Below are 20,842 nucleotides of genomic sequence, written 5' to 3' on the forward strand. Positions count from 1 at the left end.
TGCCTTGGATGCAAATTCCAGGTACAGCACCAGGAGATCTGTTTCTCTTGGTAATCCTAAACATTTGTGCCACTACAAGTTTTCCTCATTTTAAAGCTTCCTTAATGGCTTTATTTGATGGGGTTAAGGGAACACTTTCTCTTGGGGTTGAGGAACAGAAGAATAGCTGTTGGTTTTGACAGTTTACTCCTCATTCCCTGTGGATTGCATGTTTATGACATGGAAGCCTGGCCTGAATAAATGGAATCATGGAAACAGAACTTTAGAACTAAAAGGTTCCTAGAGTCATCTAATTGGTACTTTCTTTTTAAAATTTCCCTAACTGCCTTCTTTCTCAAACATTTTGATTGCTTACTTTATGTGTTTCAAGCGGGGCATGCAAAAATGAAGAACAGCCTTTCTCCTTCAGTTGTTCACAGAATGGTGGAGATGAAGAGAAATATTCAGTCAATTACAACTTACAAGGATAAATTCTAAGACAGAAGAAACTGCAAGGTGCTGTGGTTAGCAAACCTGATTCAGATAAGGTTATCGTTAGTGAATTTTCAGAAGAGATAATTCTTAAATTGGGTCTTGAAGGGTGAGCATAGGGTATTTAGGAAAAGAACTGGTAGGAAGGAGGTGGTGTAAGTCACACCAATCAAGGGCTTTATATGCATGCTAAAGAGTCTGGATTTTATTCCAGTTGGTAACGGAGAACTTCTGAAGGAAGTTTATCAAGGAATGATATGACTAGATTTGCATTTTGGAATGATTACCTTGGCAGCAATTTGGAGAATAGATTGAAAGGAGAAAAGCTGGAGATGTAGAGGTCAATGAAGATATTGTTACTGTGACCTTAGCAGGAGATTGAGGAGGCTCTGCCTAATATCATTAGCATACAGACAAAAGAAGTGCCTGGAGAACAGCAGGGAAATCAATAGTATTGGTGAAAGATGGGGAAAAGTGGGAGTGAGCAAGGATGCAAAAGTGACTTTCAGGTTTGTGGTTGGGCAACTGGGTAGATGTGCTGTTATAAAACAAGATCTGGAGAAAGAAACTTTGGTAAGAGTTGAGATTAATTCAAGTCTTGACATACTGTGACTTAATTATCTCTGGATCATTTATGTAGACATGATATCTGGATTTGGACCTATAGAGATGGGAACTCTATTCGGCTTTTTCATTGCTAGATCAGCATTTATTCCAATCTTCCATTTCTTTCTGTGGCCCCTTTTGAAGTCATGCTGCAGTGATGGACAGAATACTGCAAAGCATTTTGGGCTCTCTACTTCACTAAGCACATCTTTCTCATCTGAATGCTCATACACCTAATGTTAGTTCTTTCATGTAAATCTTTGCTTTATATTGAATGTGACTTGAAATTATTGTAAGGTTCACATCTTTATTTGAAAATCATTTAATTCAATGGTTCTATGTCATGAAAATGTTTTTCATCTTTTCTCTCTGTTGGAAGTGGTTTGATTGTTTGGCAAATGTGCATAGCATTCTCAGAACTCTATTCAGTTTGCACAGTCTGTTATACCTGGAAATTGTAGATTCATATGATAAAAAAATAGTTTCTCAATCTTTGTTACTACTTGCTGTTTGCAGAATTTGGTTTCTACATTATTTTTATTCAGCATGAATTATTTAAGAATAGGACATATCAATGAAACCATTTTACACACTTACAAAAAGGAATGATTTTTGCTTTTCATTTCAAATTCACCCTTTGCTTCATGCTGTACAATTCAGCTTTTTAACAATTGTACCTTAATGTTACTGGTAACTTAGGGTCTACTTCATCCTTTGTATTATGCTGATTAGTGAGTACAGATTTATTATTTTCATCTTTTTGCAAACAGAGTGACTCTATATAGACATAGAAAAAGGATTTATTTCCATCAGAGAAATGAAACTTGATGCCTCAGTTTTGATTTTGAATCAAATAAAACGTAAGTCACAGTTCATAGAAAGTCAGGACTGACAAGGATTATTAAATCAAATTACCTCCATTTACATAAGAAAGATTGAGGAAATTTAAGCTTCTTCCCCAAGACCCCAGAATTAACTCTTTTATCTTACCTTATTTTATCATCTAATTTGGGTAAAATATCTCCTTTCTATCTGTTTCTGTGCCTTTTTGCAAATCGCACTAAGTATAGATCAAGTGGCCAATACATATGATGCCCAATTCTCACAAAGCACCAACCGTTAATACCTTTTATATTTGCTTTGGGCATAAGTCTAGTCACCATCTTCCCTCCTATTTCTCCCAAGTTTTTAAAAGCTTGAAAAGCTCCACTTATTTTCTGAAGGTTGGGAAATACTTGTTCTACACAGTTAAGCAAGTCTTCTCTAAGACAGAATTTTCTCATCTGGATATATGAAACATCTCTCCATTTATTTAGTTTTTTATGTTTTAAATTTTTCTTCATCTAGGTCCTACATTTCCAGCTGTGTTTTCCTTAGGTTATTTATAATTATTATTGGAATAATTTGGGGGTCACATTTCAAAGTGGTTTTGCTAATATATGAGAAAACAATTGAGTTTTGTATTTTGATCTACCCCTCTTAAAACCTTATTTTATTACTTACTAAAATTGATACTATTGAATTTCTGAGATAGAAAATAGTGTTGTTTTGACTAGGTGTATTAGTTCGTTTTCATGCTGCTAATAAAGACTTACCCAAGACTGGGTAATTATAAAGAAAAAGAGGTTTAAGGCACTCATGGTTCCACATGGCTGGTGAGGCCTCACAATCATGACTGAAGGCAAAGGAGGAGCAAAGGGACATCTTACACGGTGGCAGGCAGGAAAGTGTTTGCAGGGGAATTGCCTTGCCTATTTTTTTTTGTTTTTTGTTTTTTTTTTTTTTTTTGAGACAGTCTTGCTCTATCGCCCAGGCTGGAGTGCAGTGGCACAATCTTGGCTGACTGCAAGCTCCGCCTCCCAGGTTCACGCCATTCTCCTGCCTCAGCCTCCCGAGTAGTTGGGACTACAGGTGCCCGCCACCACACCCGGCTAATTTTTTGTATTTTCAGTAGAGACAGGGTTTCACCATGTTAGCCAGGATGGTCTCCATCTCCTGACCTTGTGATCCACCCACCTCGGCCTCCCAAAGTGCTGGGATTACAGGCGTGAGCCACCACGCCTGGCTGGGAATTGCCCTTTTGTAAAACCATCAGATCTTGTGAGACTCACTATCACCAGAACAGCACAGGAAAAACCTATCCACATAATTCAATTATCTCCTACCGGGTCCCTCCGGTGACATGTGGGGATTATTACAATTCAAGGTGAGATTTGGGTGAGGAATAGCACCAAACCATATCATGAGGAAAATTTGAGTTTTTCTTTACATTATAAATTTCTAGTCCAATGTTGTAGGGCAGCAATGGTAGTGGGAATACTTGCCTTTTCCCTGATGTTAATAGAAACGTTTCTAATGTTTCATGTATAGTATGTATCATATCTTCTCTGGGATTCTGATTGATACTTTTTATCAAGTAAAGGAAGATTTTTTTTCCCTAAGATTACCAGAGAGGAATTTTATTAAAATTTGAAGCAAGTGTTGGATTATATCATTTTGAGACAGTTGTTGAGTCATAGAATAATTATTTTGATTTTCTTTTTAAACCAATAATTAATTTAAAAATTTTTCAAGTGTTTAAATTTTTGTGATTATTTTATTGTTTTGTGTTTATTTTTGCTGCTCTGTACTACAGCATTTGGCCTGTATGATTTCTACTTTTTGATTTTGTTAACATAACTATGTGGTCAATATTTGTCAGTGTGAGCTTTTTGTTTGAAAGGAATAGGTATCCTCTGTTAGGTACAGGATTCTTTATATATATATGTTGATTAGATTAAGACAGTTAAATGCATTATTCAAATCTATTATACCCTTATTTAGTGTCTGCTTAACCTCTTGATTAGAGGTAGTTTCCCACTGTGTTTGTATATATTACATCTTTCTGCATGTTTCTATTAAATTTTAATTTTATATTTTGAAGCCAATTACCAGGTTTATAAAATGCTTCTTAGTAAAAGCATATGTTTTACCAGTGTGAAACGCTTCTCTTCATTTATGTAATGAGTTTTATTTTAAATTATTCTTTATTTGGTGTTAATATTGCTGTATTTATTTTTGTGAGAGAATTGACATTTTGAAATGGTAAGACCTCTTATTTAACAATGAACTATGCCTTTCCCTTTTTTCAAATTTTGCCTTGTGTTATTTAAAATAATTGTATAATTTTAAAATTTATGTATGGACCCATATATTACTGATTTTTATTAAATGTTTATTAAATATTACTTGATACAAACTTTTATCATATAGAAATTACTGTTTCCAAAACTAAATATTTCTCCACATTTTCATTTCTAGTTGCTATTGCTAGACTTGGGAAAGACTGATTTTTGTTTATGTGTCTAGAATCCAACCAATTTATCAGATTATCTTAATTCATTAAGTATTTTTATTTTTTAACTAAAGTGTCTCTGGATTTCTAGGTATAAAATCATATAATAAAATGCAAGAGAGAGCTTTATAAAATTCTGTGTTTTTGAGAATTAATTTTAATGTCATTGATTTTTTAGAACCTTACAGAAAATGAATAATTATAAGACATTTTTATCCAATTCCTAATTTTAATTGATTTTATTATTCTATCATTCATAATTTAGTAAATAGTTTTAATTATATTTCAACTTTTCTTTCTATTCCTTTTATTACGAGTGATTGTTTACTTTTTTTAACTAATGCTAAAATAAATTTTATTAACAGACTTACTGATTTTGAAATGTCCCTTGCATTTCTGGAATAACTTGGTCTTAATGTATTGTTTTTGTGCCATGTAGCTAGGTTCTTTTTGCTAATATTTTATTTACAACGTTTATTTCTACATCATGAGTTTATATTAAAATGTTTATTTCTATATCTAGAAAGTTCATAAGTATCTTTTTAATATCTTTTTTACTTATTAATTCTTTTACTATATTTAACAACTTTTGGTTGTTAAAGTACCTGAGTTCATAAAATAAATTTGGAAGTTTTTTTTTTTAATTTATACTTTAAGTTCTGGGTTACATGTGCAGAACGTGCAGGTTTGTTACATAGGTATACATGTGCCATGGTGGTTTGCTGCACCCATCAACCCGTCATCTACATTAGGTATTTCTCCGAATGCTATCCCTCCTCTAGCCCCCCAACCCCCAATGGCCCCGGTGTGTGATGTTCCCCTCTGTGTGTCCTTGTGTTCTCATTGTTCAACTCCCACCTGTGAGTGAGAGCATGAGGTGTTTGGTTTTCTGTTCTTGTGTTAGTTTGCTGAGAATGATGATTTCCAGCTTCGTCCATGTCCCTACAAAGGACATGAACTCATCCTTTTTAATGGCCGCATAGTATTCCACGGTGTGTATGTTCCACATTTTCTTTATCCAGTCTATCATTGATGGGCATTTGAGTTGGTTCCAAGTCTTTGCTATTGTGAAGAGTGCCACAATAAACATACATGTGCATGTGTCTTTATAGTAGAATTAATGATTTATAATCCTTTGGGTATATAGCCAGTAATGGGATTGCTGGGTCAAATGGTATTTCTGATTTCATGAGGAATCACCACACTGTCTTCTACAATGGTTGAACTAATTTATACTGCCACCGACAGTGTAAAAGCGTTCCTGTTTCTCCACATCCTCTCCAGCGTCTGTTGTTTCCTGACTTTTTAATGATCACCATTCTAACTGGTGTGAGATGGTATCTCATTGTGGTTTTGATTTGCATTTTTTTTTTTTTTTTTTTTGAAACGGGGTCTTGCTCGGTTCCCCAGGCTGGAGTGCAGTGGCCGGATCTCAGCTCACTGGAAGCTCCACCTCCTGGGTTTGCGCCATTCTCCTGCCTCAGCCTTCCGAGTAGCTGGGACTACAGGCACCCGCCACCTCGCCTGGCTAGTTTTTTTAAAATATTTTTTAGCAGAGACGGGGTTTCACCGTGTTAGCCAGGATGGTCTCAATCTCCTGACCTCGTGATCCGCCCATCTCGACCTCCCAAAGTGCTGGGATTACAGGCTTGAGCCACCACACCCGGCCTGCATTTCTTTAATGACCAGTGATGATGAGTTTTTTTTCATATGTTTGTTGGCTGCATAAATGTCTTCTTTTGAGAAGTGTCTGTTCATGGCCTTTGCCCACTTTTTGATGGGGTTGTTTTTTTCTTGTAAATTTAAGTTCTTTGTATATTCTGGATATTAAAAAAAAGAATCTTTTTCTATGGTCTAGAGCTAGAACAATTTTTTCTTAGGTTTAGTAAACCTAAGAATCAACATACAGAAAGTTAAAAGATGTTTACTGAGAACTTCATATAACTAAAACAGAATTCTACCATTCACATTTTACCATAACCGCCTTGTCACATATCAATCTATACCTCTCTTCATCCACCAATCTTTGTTGTCACTTGATGCATTTAAAATAAATTTCAATTTCTTGTCACTTTCCCTAAATATTTTATTATACTTTTCTTTAACTACAGTTCAGTGTTTATGGTTTTATCCTTTTATTCTCACATTGTTTCCTCTCCCATTGCCTCCTCTATCAACTTCCAAATTTTGAGGATTTAGTTTAGTAAACAACTATTTTTTGCTCCTGATAATTATTAGGATTTACCTTGAAATGTATAACTCGTGTTTCATAAAACACTTTCCTCTTCAGTCTTTATATTTTTAGATCTCTGTCTGTCTGTTTCTCTCTCACACACACTGCAAATTTCATTGTTTTCCATGCTTTTTCTTTCTTTTTTTAAAAAACATATTTATTTCTCATTTTGGTCCATGTGTTGTTTGGTAAGAGTTTTCTTCTTGAGTGTCTCTTCAGATATAGAAGATATAATCTCTGCATTTCTGCATGTTTTCAAATCTTCCTTTTTTTCTGGAAGGTGAATGATATTCTGGTAGAGTTAAATTTTTGAATAGGAGTCCTTTTCTCTTAGAGTTTATAGATGTTTTTCTACTCTCTTCTAGCTTTCTGGTGTGAATGAGAAGTTTATTGCAGTCTTAAGATTGTAAGATTTTTCTTTATCCTGATATTAGAAATTTTTGAAATTTACCTAGTTCACATATTTTTTATTAATCTCACTGGTAATTGTTGCAGTTTACCCATCTGTAGGCTTTTACCATCATTGAGAAATTTCTTCTATTATTTGTTTAATTAGTGCCTCTCTTCTATCTGTTTGCATGTCCACAGTGCTTAGGGTTTTACTCTACTTGATTCACAGTGGAACCTGCAGATTGGCTGTAAAGAGGCAAGAGGCCAGAGCTTTTTTTTTTTTTTTTTTAAATTATATTTTAAGTTCTGGGGTGCATGTGCAGAACGTGCAGATTTGTTACCTAGGTATACACATGCCATGGTGGTTTGCTGCACCCATTAACTCATCATCTACATTAGGTATTTCTCCTAATGCTATGCCTCCCCAGCCTCCCACCCCGCAAGGCCCCAGTGTGTGATGTTCCCCGCCGTGTATCCAAGTGTTCTCATTGTTCAACTCCCATTTATGAGTGAGAACATATGGTGTTTGGTTTTCTGTTCTTGTGTTAGTTTTCTGAGAATGATGGTTTCCAGCTTCATTCATGTCCCTGCAAAGAACATGAACTCATACATTTTATGGCTGCATAGTATTCCAAGATGTATATGTGCCACATTTTCTTTATCCAGTCTATCATTGATGGGCATTTGGGTTGGTTCCAAGTCTTTGCTATTGTGAAGAGTGCCACAATAAACATCATGTGCATGTGTCTTTATAGTAGAATGATTTATAATCCTTTGGGTATATACCCAGTAATGAGATTGCTGGGTCAAATGGTATTTCTGGTTCTAGATCCTTGAGGAATCACCACACTATCTTTTTACACTAATTTACACTCCCACCAACAGTGTAGAAGCATTCCTATTTCTCCACATCCTCTCCAGCATCTGTTGTTCCTGACTTTTAAATGATCACCATTCTAACTGGTGTGAGATGGTATCTCATTGTAGTTTGATTTGCATTTCTCTAATGACTAGTGATGATGATCTTCTTTTCATGTTTGTTGGCTGCATAAATGTCTTCTTGTGAGAAGTGTCTGTTCCTATCCTTCACCCACTTTTTGATGGGGCTGTTGGTTTTTTTCTTGTACATTTAAGTTCTTTGTAGATTCTTTGTCAGATGAATAGATTGCAAACATCTTCTCCCATTCTATAGGTTGCCTGTTTACTCTGATGATAGTTTCTTTTGCTTTGCAGAAGCTATTTAGTTTAATTAGATCCCATTTGTCAATTTTGGCTTTTGTTGCCATTGCTTTTGATATTTTAGTCATGAAGTCTTTGCCCATGTCCGGAATGGTATTGCGTAGGTTTCCTTCTAGGGTTTTTATGGTTTTAGGTCTGACGTTTAAGCCTTTAATCCATCTTGAGTTAATTTTTGTATAAGGTGTAAGGAAGGGGTCCAGTTTCAGTTTTCTGCATACGGCTAGCCAGTTTTCCCAACACCATTTATTAAATAGGGAGTCCTTTCCCCATTGGTTGTTTTTGTCAGGTTTGTCAAAGATCAGATGGTTGTAGATGTGTGGTGTTATTTCTGAGGCATCTATTGTGTTCCATTGGTCTATATATCTGTTTTGGTACCGGTACCAGATGCAACTTAGACTAGTTTTTTTCTAATTCTGTGAAGAAAGTCAATGGTAGCTTGATGGGCATAGCATTGAATCAGTAAATTACTTTGGGCAGTATGGCCATTTTCACGATATTGATTCTTCCTATTCATGAGTGTGGAAATAATCAACCACCACAAATTAAGGCTTTTTTTTCCTTCCCTCCCTCTTTCTCTAGGCCCTTCCCTTCCCTCCCCTCCCTTCCCCCTCCTCTCTTCCCCCTCGTCCCTTCCCCCTCCTCCCTTCCCCCATCGTCTCCCCTCCCCACTCCCTTCCCCTCCTCTCTTTTGCTGTGTTTGCCTTCCCTCCCCTCCTCTGCCCTCCCCTCCCCTCCCTTCCCATTCCTCTCTCCCCTCCCTTCCCCTCTCCCTTCCCCTCCCCTTCCCCCTCTGTCCCTCCCTTTCCTCTTTCCCTCCCTCCCTCCTTCCCTTCCTCCTTTCCTTTTTCTGGAGAGTCACTTTACCAGCACACCACTGAAAAACCTGCTAGAATGTGTTCTGTGGCACACATAGGGTTGGTGGAGGGATCACTTGGCCCAGCTGCTGACACTAAAGTCCTCTGAATAGTCTTCTTCACAATGCCCCAAAGCCACTTCTCATTGCTACTTTATTGATTTTGAGAATTATTTTAAGTGGAAGTGCTTGCCTCCTGGAGCCACAGTTATTTAAAAAATTTGGATCTCACTCTTCCTTTTTAGATATGTTCCCTTACTGCTGGTACCTGTCCTGCCTAAGCACAGAATTTCTTCTGTCAGCCCATACTTGAACTGTTAATTGCTGTCCTGCATCATCAATTTCTCATTGTTGATTGGGCTATATCGATGAGTATACATACATACTCCAGGGCCTTCCTTTTGATAAATAAGAAGTACAAAACTACCCCTGTCTTGATCCATCATCTCTAGCTACCATCCTATTTCTGCTGTTTGTCTCTATTTTCACACCTCCTACTTACGCTTAATCCCACTCTATCACTTCAATGAAACTGGTCTCGTCAGTCACTAATGATCTTAATTTTTCTGAATCCCATGGAGTGCTAAATGTTGGATTGCTTTAGAGCTTGTTCCTAATGTATCTTCTTCTATCTATTTCATTCTTCTAGACCTAGTTTTAAAATACAACATATATACTAGTGATTCTCAAATGTATTTATGTAACTCTGACCTCTTCGAGTATCTCACATAGACAAATATTTAATTGAGCCTTTGTTTAGAAGTGTAATAAGCTTTTCAAACTCTGCATATTCAGAATGGAACCCTAGATTTCCTTCCCAAACCTATTGCTTTCTTAGCTGTCTCAGATTAATCATCTTCCTAGTGGCTCAAATAAAAAATTAAGGAGTTGTTATTATTTCCCTTTTTCTTTTGTTTCCCATTTGAAACCACAAGGAACCAGTCTTCATTCCTGTAAAACATATTTCAAATCCATATACATCTATTCTTTTCACTGCCACCATGTTCTTCACAGACTCTACTATTTCTTACCTGGAGGGCTGCAGTAGTATCCTAATAGGCCCCTCCGTAATTCCTTCTTTACAAACTAGTCTTTACAGAACACTATTAAATCACACCACTTTCATGCCCAGAGCCTTCAGTGGCTTCCCAGTGCACTTAGAATAAGGTCCCATCTCTTGAGTATGGCCTAGCAGTTGGTACCTACTGTTTACTCCTCAAACTTCATTGCGTATTGCCCTCTTCCTTCTCTCTAATCATGTCTTTTTCTGCCCTGGACTTACTTTTTTTCCTTCCTGAAATTTTCTCACATTACTGGCCCTTTTATATCCCTTGGGTCTCAGTTCAAAAGTCATCGAATATCCTGTCACCCCTTATAAATACTTGTGTTTTAATAAGGAGTGATTTAAATGCTTTAAATAACTTACCGCTTTCTGAAATAATAGGCCTTGATCATGTATTTATCTAAAAAAATTGTCTTCAGAATTGAATACAATTTCTTTGAGGTCAAGAACTTTGTCTTTTTCACTGCTTTATCTCTAGGTCTAGAGTGATACATAGTATTGGTCTTTAAGGTGAAATAAAAATAGTCCAAGGGGGACATAAACATTGACAGTTGTGAGAGATACTCACTTCCAGTTCACCTTCCATTATGTACTCTTTTCTAAAATTGATCCACTTGAGAATCCATCATTCAGATTATTTCCCAATTCCCCTTTAACAATAGTTTCTATACCTTTTTTTCTTTTAGCAAACCCTATTTCCTGATTATCTTAATATCATGCATATCTCTAAGGTATCAAAACTTCTAATCGACCAAAAAATGGATCAACTGGAAATATTAGTCATGAAATTGAGAAAGTGAAACACTCTGTTGTCTGGGTAACAAGTAGTCTTGTGATTCAGTTGGTTTCCAATTAAAAGCTTTCATTGTAAGGAAAGATTGATTGCAATTTAAAAATTATGAATACATATACAATTTGTTTTGCCATATAACTCAGACACCATTCAAATAATTGAGTGGCTTTGTTATAACAAATTCTTTTTATTCACTTCTACTCTTTAACTTATACATTAGTTTTACCATTATTTTAGAAGCAAGATTGAATCAATTTAAGAAATTCCTAAAATTGAAAACAAATGGAAACCAGTGGCTTTAAAAGTAGATCTTGTTTGTGAGAAGTATGTATCTAGCTAATGGCTTTGGGCAATGCCATTTGCTGGATGCATGTGGCAGCCCAGACATCTAGTTAGATGGGAAGTGGGTCCCAATTTCTGGAGTCTGAGGGTAGCATGTGTCAAAAACACAGGATAAGTAGGAGAGGGAAAGGAAGTTAGTTTAGAAAGCAGAATTGGAGAAGTGAGACAGTTTGTATAAAAATGAATTTTCACAAACTCAGATATACAAAAATGCTTTATTGTATCTTAGTATCTGTCTTGAACCCACCATGCCTAAAAAACAGGAAATTTTACCTGTCATTCTCAAGTAAACTGAATAAAGCCCAGAGATGTTTACATCACTTCTGGTAGTTAGGAAGTATTTTGAGGTTCAGCCTCCCTTCTCTTGAGTTATAGTTATATTTCAGGGTGCTTGGACTTATTTTACATCTTGGGGTTGGAGTTTGGAGAGGAAGATCTAGTTTCCACTGTCCTCTGTTCATTCAGACCTGTTTGTTTTATGGAACCTGGCATCTGTCCCACAGCCATCTACTGCTGCTGTTTGCAGACCCAGCATGGTCCCTGTCACTACCTACACCACCTTTGCTGACAGTACACCTTTGTCGAAACCCCTTTATGTTTTTCTGTCTTGTCTGAGTCATTGTTGTGCTAATCTTGGGTAACCAGGAAATAGTAGATGCTCTCATACCCTCTGTGGCCACAGCTACTTGGGAAGCTGCCTCAGTTATTTTCTTCTGCTATAATTTCTGCTTTTGGCTGCAGCACTATGTTGGGGCAGGAAATAATTCAGAATACCTTGTGTTCTGTGTTCAGATCACTCAAAATTTAAATAGAGTTTCTGTGTATGCTGGGCTTCCAATGCATTGAATGAGTTTGTATGTATGCTGATTCTTCCTGATCACTAGAAAATAAAGTTAGATTGGTTAAGGGATTGAATAGCAGATGGAGAAGAGAGCGATGAAATAAACTGCCAGTGGGAACCTCAGCATAGGGAACTTACACACACACATGCACATGCAACTGAAAGCCCTGACTTTAAAATAATTCTATCTATGCCTTTCAAGATCCAAGAATATGATTCTTTATTCTTGTCTGTATCATTCCCTAGTGAGAGAGGGTTCTAGAATTCTGCACCCTGATTGATGGAAAAAGATAGAGTCCAAAGAAATTAGTAGAGAGTGTCCATTAATTATCAACAAGAGGGCAGATGACTGGCCAGACTCTGAAAGGCAGAATAGTTTCCAAATGAAATTGCTAGTTTTAGTTAAAAGAGATGTAGACCAGGTAGAAAAGGTCAGGTACAAAGAAGAGTGACCTAAGTTTTCAAAAGAAGGCTGACAGGTCTGGGATGCATTTCAGAAGAAGGTATAGAATGGAAGCTGGACAGGGCAGAGAGTCCTAGAACAGAACCATTCGGTTTTGAGTGTGGACGCCGTGGTAGACGTGTATTGTCCTCAGCCCTGCTTTTATCCCTCTTCTCCTCAGAGCAGGTGGGAAGAGGTTTGAAGAAGTGGGTTGCTTCTCAGAGTAGATCCTGTAGGTGCCTATGGCTGGGAATTGCAGTCCATGCAGAGAACTAGGGTCTAACAAAGTTCTTGTTTTCAATTTCCTTGTTTCAAAGGGAATTTGAATTCCCCGAACACACATGGAACAAAATGGGTTCCTAAATGAACTCTCTGCTACGGTTCATTCCTCTTATCTGAGTTGTTATTTTTTATACTAACTCAGAGCCCTGGGATGCTCACTGAGAGTTCAACCACACTAAGGACTTACCAGATACATCCTAACTAAAGATTACATGATACGATTCAGGACTGGTAACCAATAAGTAATATACTTCTTTTAACCCTGTTGTTAAGGATATATATGGTTATAGGTATAAGATTGTATAGCTGCATATTGGGTGTGTATATTAGCAGGAAAATCCAGATCTATCATCTTTCCCTACTTTTTAACCCTCTTTTTTATCATCTGATTCCCCAAATATTTTTAGACTTCTCTTCTGCTTTCATCTCTATGGCTTGTAAGAGACAAGAATAATTAAGACTTGGCACAGCATGTTGGAAAAGCTGTACCCAACCCCTGGCCCTCTTAATGGTGGGTTGTAAGTTTTCATCTATTGTATCCATGTCTCTTGTCTATATCCTTAAATAGTGCCTGGCTTATTTTTTCTACACTGGACTTAAGCATTCTATTGTTCACTGTTACATTCTATAATTTTTTCATGTGATGTGAGTTGTCTGCTCTTAGATGACTGAAATTTTGAAAAACCCAGAAGGAAAAAATACAGGTGAATATGTTATATCAAATGTTTTTTTTTTTTTTTAGTAGTAACTGAAAATAAATATTGGATAATTTTAGTTATTGACAGTCTAAGTAGATGTTTATATCCCCAAAGTAGGGCCATGATTGCTGAATATTTCATAAATATCTATACACACGCTTAAACCTTTAAGATAAATCATAATCTCTGTGTTGTAGAAGTGGGGGCACAGCAGATATACCACTTTTATTCTATCTTACTAAGAAGTATTTCCTTTTTCTCTCAGCCCCTATGTTTATATGACATGCCATCCTCTGCCTACTTTCTCTACCACCCACAGTCTGTTATGTTTAATTTTTCTAGGCACCTTAAACACTATTCATTTTCCCTAATTTCCTTCACTCATCAGGAATTATTCATTGTTCTCTTTCTCTCTCCTGTTCAGGCATGTGTCCCATGTCACCCCAGGGGAGGCTGTCATGTCACAAGACGTTGTTACTGATGATCTTGGAATTATTTCCCTGCCCCCAACCTGGGACTAATGTAATTATTTCAATGTGCTTTTTCTTAAGCCACAGCAATGCAATTTATCTTCAACATTATCATTTTTAAACATCTGTTAATTATTTATAATTTACTGCTCCTCTTGCACAAAATGCTATTCAGTAACATTTAGTAATTAGTTATGTACACATACCAAGGATTTTACAGGCTTGTTGTAAAATAGCAGGCCATTTCAAGGATTTCTCTCTTGGTAGAGACATTTGTAGGGAAAAGAGTTATATAATTACTAAATTACATTCATATCAAAAACACTTTTCCTGAGTGCAAGTAGTCTAGGTTTGCTTAAGCTTCTCTTTTTTATTTAACTAAGAAAATATCATGCCATATCTATCTTATATTGCTATCATCTCTCCCTTCCAAGGACCATATCTTCTGTTACAAGAGGGAGACTGTGCTTCAAGGGAGTAGCAGAGATGGTTTCGACATATTTAAAAACTGCTCAGTTTTAGTATTCTGAATTTGAGGACTTGTCTTGGAGAAGAGCAACAATGAAATGGTTTTGGATAAAATCTCAGAAACTCAAGAACAAGAAATAGCCAAAGTATTGGCTACATTATTAACCAGAATGATAATATCTTATAACTGCTATAGGAATGTTACTTTTATAGAAGTGAGAAATTTCCTATTTTTCTATTTGCTTGCATGTAATTGTTTATAGTTATGAAATAGACAAAAGAAGCTCTAAAGTCAATAAATCTTTTTAACAGTACACATATGCAGCAGTTAGGCAAAATCCTGTGCCATCTGGGTAGACCATGAAGAAAACAAAAATATTTTTGTACAGCTTCATATTGAAGACAGTCTGTATACTTAATGGCCGTTTTTCTTTGTGAACTACCAGTGTTCATTTTTCTGTTCTACAGAGCTTCTTTTCAAATTTCATCTTAATACCTTTAAGTATCTGTATTTTTAATATACAGACTTATACTACACAATAATAATCTGACTTTACTTAAGCTTACACATTAGTTTTGAGATATAATTATTCTTACCAAGCATGTTTTAAGGCAATATTTTACTCTATTAATTTCATCTTTTTAAAATGAATATTAAGAAAAACAAATGTGTTTATAAGTGAACAAGAGTATGTAAAAAAAATTAATTGTATTGAAACTACTGGTAGTATCCTTACTTTCCAAGTGTTACATCCTCTGTTGCAAGGACACGTTTCTATTTAATTACTTAAACATTTCCAAACCTCAGGTTTTAAGGTTAATTAAGTCTGAAGTCTTAAAGTTAATTACGAGTCTTAAAATACAGTTTAAGTTGACACTAAAGAACAATAAATCTGCTTGGTATTAAATACTTATGCCTAAAATTTTGCTCACATAAAGGTAATTCTGTTGGGTTGGTAATTTGTAGCATTGCTTGAAGTTTACAATAATGTTTAAAGATGTCCATTATTTTAACTCAATATAGTTCTGTATTTATATCTCTGCAATCTTAAAATTTCAGTATAATGAATAATCACTTATCTGATCTATAAGACAAATGGAAGTTGTCTCCAATTAATTAGGCTCCTTATCAGAACATAAATTAAAGTCATACATGAACTAAAATGTTTTTATTTTCTCCCATACTGTGAAAATGTTTAATTTGTTCAAGTATTTACTATAATTAGGAGTGTTAAATATTGTAGCTTTATATAAAATATTTATTTATGAAATATTTCCTTATCAATGATTAAAATATTTATATACTAGAGTTAAAATTTTTCTTTGAATAAAATGATAAAATCTCAGTAAAGAAAGGTTTTTAAAGGATGGCTTCACACCAATTTTTTAAAATCTTTTTTTATGATGTTAATAACCAAGACTCCATCCATTAACTGAAATTCAATTCTTTCCTTTTTGGAGACTTTCCTTTTTTTCTGTGAGGAAAACATAATTATTTTCAGAGCCAATTGTGGAAAACTTCCCTGAAATACAATTGATGTAGAAATTATTGTTTCTATGTAAGCATTTATTTTTTTCAATGATCTATTTCTTTGCAAATATTAAGGTGAATATAAAGGATCTGAAATGTATTGGGGATTTTGGAATGAATTTGGACCAATTCAGGCATGTCTGAGATCTCTGTATTTGCATGGGTTTTCTTAACTGCTACATTTATCAATCCATCATTTATTTTTATAGATTTCTTATTGTCTTTAAGAGGTTATGTTGGCAATGTTCTATGTAGCCTGAATCCTCTCCAAAATGGCTACAATTAACTTCAGCTTTTCACTGAGCTTCCGATTTCAGAATTCAGTCCATTAAAAAGTAGCAGCTAAAATGCTTCTATCATTTTATTAGGATCTCTGAAACCGCTATGTTATATAAATAACTGATACAGCCAGACTAGGTAATTTGCTATTGACGCTCCAGAGTTTTGTGTACCACTTTATATTTTGGTTCATGATAAGATAACTTAGAGTCAGTAACAGTCACAGTGATTTACAAAACAGTAAGTTGTAACAGTAATTTACAAAATTATTTTATTTAATCTTTTTATTTTAAAATTATTTCAGACTTACAGAAAAGCTGTAAAAATTATATGAAGGTATAATTTTCATATACCTTTCACACAGATGCTGCGAATGTTAACATTTCAATCACATTTGCATTATTATTCTTTCTACATATAAACATATACCTAAGCATTATTTTGAAGCAATTGAGAACAAGTTGAGGACTTGTTGCCTGATTGCCAATAAATACTTCAGTTTATATATTCCTATAAATGAGGGCATTCATTTATATAACCAAAGCACGAATATCAAAATCAAGAAATTAACACCAATACAACATTATTAACTAATCCACAGACCTTATTCAAATTTCACTAGTTATCCTACTGTCCTTCAGAATGCACAAGAAAATAGCACTTTTGTTTTTTTTCTAGTACAGGATCCAATCCAGGAACACATAAGTTGTGTTTAGTTGTCATGTCTTTTTAGTCTCCTTTAATCTGAAAAAGTTCCTCAGTCATTCTTTTTCTTTTGTGCCCTTGATATTTTTGACTTGATAATCAGTCATTTGGTAGAATCTTCCTCAATTTAGGATTGTCTAAGGTTTCATCTTGATTAAATTTGGGCTATGCAATTTTGTCGAGAATGCCAAGGAGGTGATGTTGTGTTCTCTCAGTGCATCCTATCAGGAGCCACATGATATTTACTTTTCCTTTTACTGGTAAAGTTTATTTTGATCACTTGGTTAAACACGTTTAACCAGGTTTACTTGTAAACATGTTGACCAGGTTTCTTCCCTGAAAACTTTCAGTTTCCTTTCTGTAGTTAAAAAAGTCTTTGACGGGGATTTACTCTGAGATGGTATAAATATCTTTTTATTTTCATCAAGCTTACACTCACTAGTTTTAGCACATATCGATGATTTTTGCCTGAAGGAATTACTAATAGAGTGCTGCCAAATGATGATTTTTCTAACTCCAGTGTTTCTTCTATTTTTATTATTTGGCATTCTATTGTAAGGAAGAGCAATCTCCCCCTCACCCCCATTTGTTTATTTATTCATAGCAGTATGAACTCATGTATTCTTATTTAATGGTTCATAATCCATTGTTACCATTATTTATTTTGATGCTCAAATTGTCCCTTCTTTGGCCAGTGGGAATTCTTATGCTCTTTGCTATGCCTCCATTCATCTTTCAGCACTTCCTTATAATACAGTTGAATTAAAGTATTTTAAACGGACTTCACAAGAGGCTTGTGCCATCTTTTGGGGAATACCTTATCCCCATCTTATAGGGCAGATATGATAAGAAATTTTGTTGCTGTTTGAATTAAGGACTTCTCTAAGATGATTTGTTTTGATCATATTAAAAAAGACTTTCAATGGCCATCTGTGATGGATTAAATATGGCCATAGAGTCTTTGCAGGCCCTTCCATCAAGCTTTGTGACTTGCTTTGATTGGCAGAATGTGCAACTTCTACTTTCACCTTCTTGGAATTGGCCCTGAGATTGTCATGTAAAGATGCCAGGCTAGCCTCTGAAGGATGAAAGTCTGCCTGGAGGAATAGCAACGTATGCAGTGACAACAAGTTCCAACGGTTCGACATGAGAGTAAAGCCATTCTGGATCTTCCAACACAGCTGCCCTCCAACTGAATGGGTTGTATGAGTGAGCTCAGGCAAATTCAGCAGAAGAACCATTTGGCAAACACACTGCACTGTGAAAAAGAATAATTAATCTTTTTTAAAAAATCCTTTAAATTTTGGGATCATTTGTTACCCAGCAATAGTTAACTAATGCACCATTGTAAATTCAAATTATTTCTAGTTTAATAGTACCATTTTCTTAAGTTATTGAGAGCTTTTCTCAATAATGCATAAATAGGTAGAATATTCTCTTGAGTCTCCTTAGCTGGTCAATCTATTTGTTTTGAGTTTGATAGCTGTATGGTCACAAAAAGGATACACCCTGAAGTGTTAATCTTGATTTTTGGAGATGTTCTGGGCTAAATGATCTCAATGTGGGCCATACACCTCTGGAGTTCCTGAGAGATCTAAAAGCGCAAAACTATTTTTAAAATAATATTAAACTATTTGCCTTTTTCACTGAGTTGGCATGAGGCAAAAGCAATGGTGGATAAAATTGCTCCACCAAACTCTATTAATTTCATCTTTTTAAAATGAATATTAAGAAAAACAAATGTGTTTATAAGTAAACAAGAGTATGTAAAAAAAAATTAATTGTATTGACACTTTTACTTTCCAAGTGTTACATCCTCTGTTGCAAGGACAGGTTTCTTATATTGCTATTATCTCTCCCTTCTGAGGACCATATCTTCTGTTACAAGAGGGAGACTGAGCTTCAAGGGAGTAGCAGGATTTGTGGTGTGTTGCTGGATTTTATTCATAGTAAAACAAAAAATGTGTTTTACTTAAGAATATTCTTAATGAGGCAGTACAAATGATTACTATTATTAAATATCAACCTTGAATATTCATCTTTTTAATACTGTATGTGTCAGAGTGGGAAATATATGTATAGCACTTCTGCTGCATATGAAAATATGGCTGTCTTAGCAAAATGCACATTAGAAATAATTTGAAAGGTAAGCTCAACTACTGGTTTTTTTTATGGAACAGTATTTTTACTTGAAATAACAATGAAGGTTATTTAGAGTTGGGCAATTGGCCAACACTCTGAAAATAATGAAACATATCTTTCACTTCAAGAAAAACATCTGCTGCCATTTGTTGCCAGTAATATATTTGAACTTTCAAGTAAAAGATTAGAATTTTGGAAAACTTGTATCTGCCAATAGGAGGTTCATAGGTTCATAATACTCATTTGATGAGAGATCAGTCATGATACTGGGTAAAGTTTTTTTTGTTGTCATTTTATAAATGAAATTTATCAGCATTTGGAATGTCTTCATAACTCAGTAAATCAGTATTTTCCAAATGATAAATGCACAATGTTACAAAATCAGGTGCCTAAAAAATCTATTCAAGCAAATTAGAACAATGGATTTTAACATAATAGCATGCATATAGTATTAGATTTTACATGCCAACTAACCTCTTAAAAACTACCACTTGTTGAATTTTGGTGTGAAAAAGAATATTCACAATGATCTGAAAGAATATTTTTAAATTTCTCTGTGTTTCAACTATATATCTTTGTGAGGCCAGACTTTCTTCATTTCTTAAACTAAACAACATATTCAACAGATTGAATGCAGAGGCAGGTATGAGAATATAGCTATCTACTATTAAGTCAGACATTGAAGAGTTTTTGTAAAAAAGTAAATGCTATTCTTTTTACTAAATATAATTTTGTTCCGAAAATTTTAGTTCTTTTTTGATAAACTATGTTAATATGACTTTTTATTAGTTTTAAAATAATATAATTTTTCTTAGTTTTAATTTGCAATATGTTAAATATCAATGGGGATACTCCCATAAAAATGCCAATTGGGGTCTTCAATTATTTTTAAGACTCATAAAGGAATCCGAAGACCAAAAGCTTGAAAACTGCTTCTCTCAGTAAATGGGCAGTTGTGTATATCCAAGGTTCTAATAGACTCTCACTATGTATAAACACAAAGGCCTACAAGTAGCTTTTTTGAACATTTTTTTTCTAAATTTTGTTTTTGTATTTTTTATAGAGGCAGGGTCTCTCTATATTGCCTAGGCTGGTCTTGAACTCCTGGCCTCAAGCAATCCTCCCTCGTTTGCCTCCCAAAGTGCTGCATTTACAGGAGTGAGCCACTGTGTCCAGCCAGCAACTTCTTAAATTTATACACAAGCATACAGAAAATCCTGAATGAAATATTATATTCTAGCCAATGTGACAAATGTGTCCCAAAGTAAATGCTTCAGGCAGAAGACAATATATAGTCATGATTCCTCAAACATTCCTAGAATTCCTTAACATAAAGCATTGACCAGAACCATATGGTACCATTTCTAGTTCCCCTTCCTGGGAGAATCTGACACCGCCACATATCAAATCACCTTTGCAAGTGCTTTTTTTGAAGGAGGTCACTGAGGACACAGACTACAGACCCAAACTTCCTCTCTAAGCTTTTACCTTAGATGGAGAGATGTCTCAAAAGCAATCATCATTTAAAATGGCTGATGCACAATCGCCTTTAAAAGTGGCCAAATAATAGCCCCTGAAAGATGCCTACTCCCTAATGCCTGGAATCTGTGAATATGTAATGTTACATGGCAAAAGGAACTTTGCAGATGTAATTAAGATT

The 20,842-nt window shown here is 35.1% G+C and overlaps 1 long non-coding RNA gene across 1 annotated transcript in view; it reads left to right on the forward strand.

Moving 5' to 3' along the window:
• The first annotated feature begins 273 nt into the window (after window positions 1–273).
• The window catches only part of LOC105475598 (uncharacterized), a 142,376-nt gene continuing 121,807 nt past the window's right edge, over window positions 274–20,842 (forward strand). Inside the window, exon 1 of the long non-coding RNA XR_983491.3 lies at window positions 274–495. This is a non-coding gene — a long non-coding RNA (uncharacterized lncRNA). The remainder of the gene's footprint in view (window positions 496–20,842) is intronic.

This window comes from Macaca nemestrina, chromosome 4 (assembly GCF_043159975.1).
Source record: "Macaca nemestrina isolate mMacNem1 chromosome 4, mMacNem.hap1, whole genome shotgun sequence".
In the NCBI taxonomy this organism is placed as follows: domain Eukaryota; kingdom Metazoa; phylum Chordata; class Mammalia; order Primates; family Cercopithecidae; genus Macaca; species Macaca nemestrina.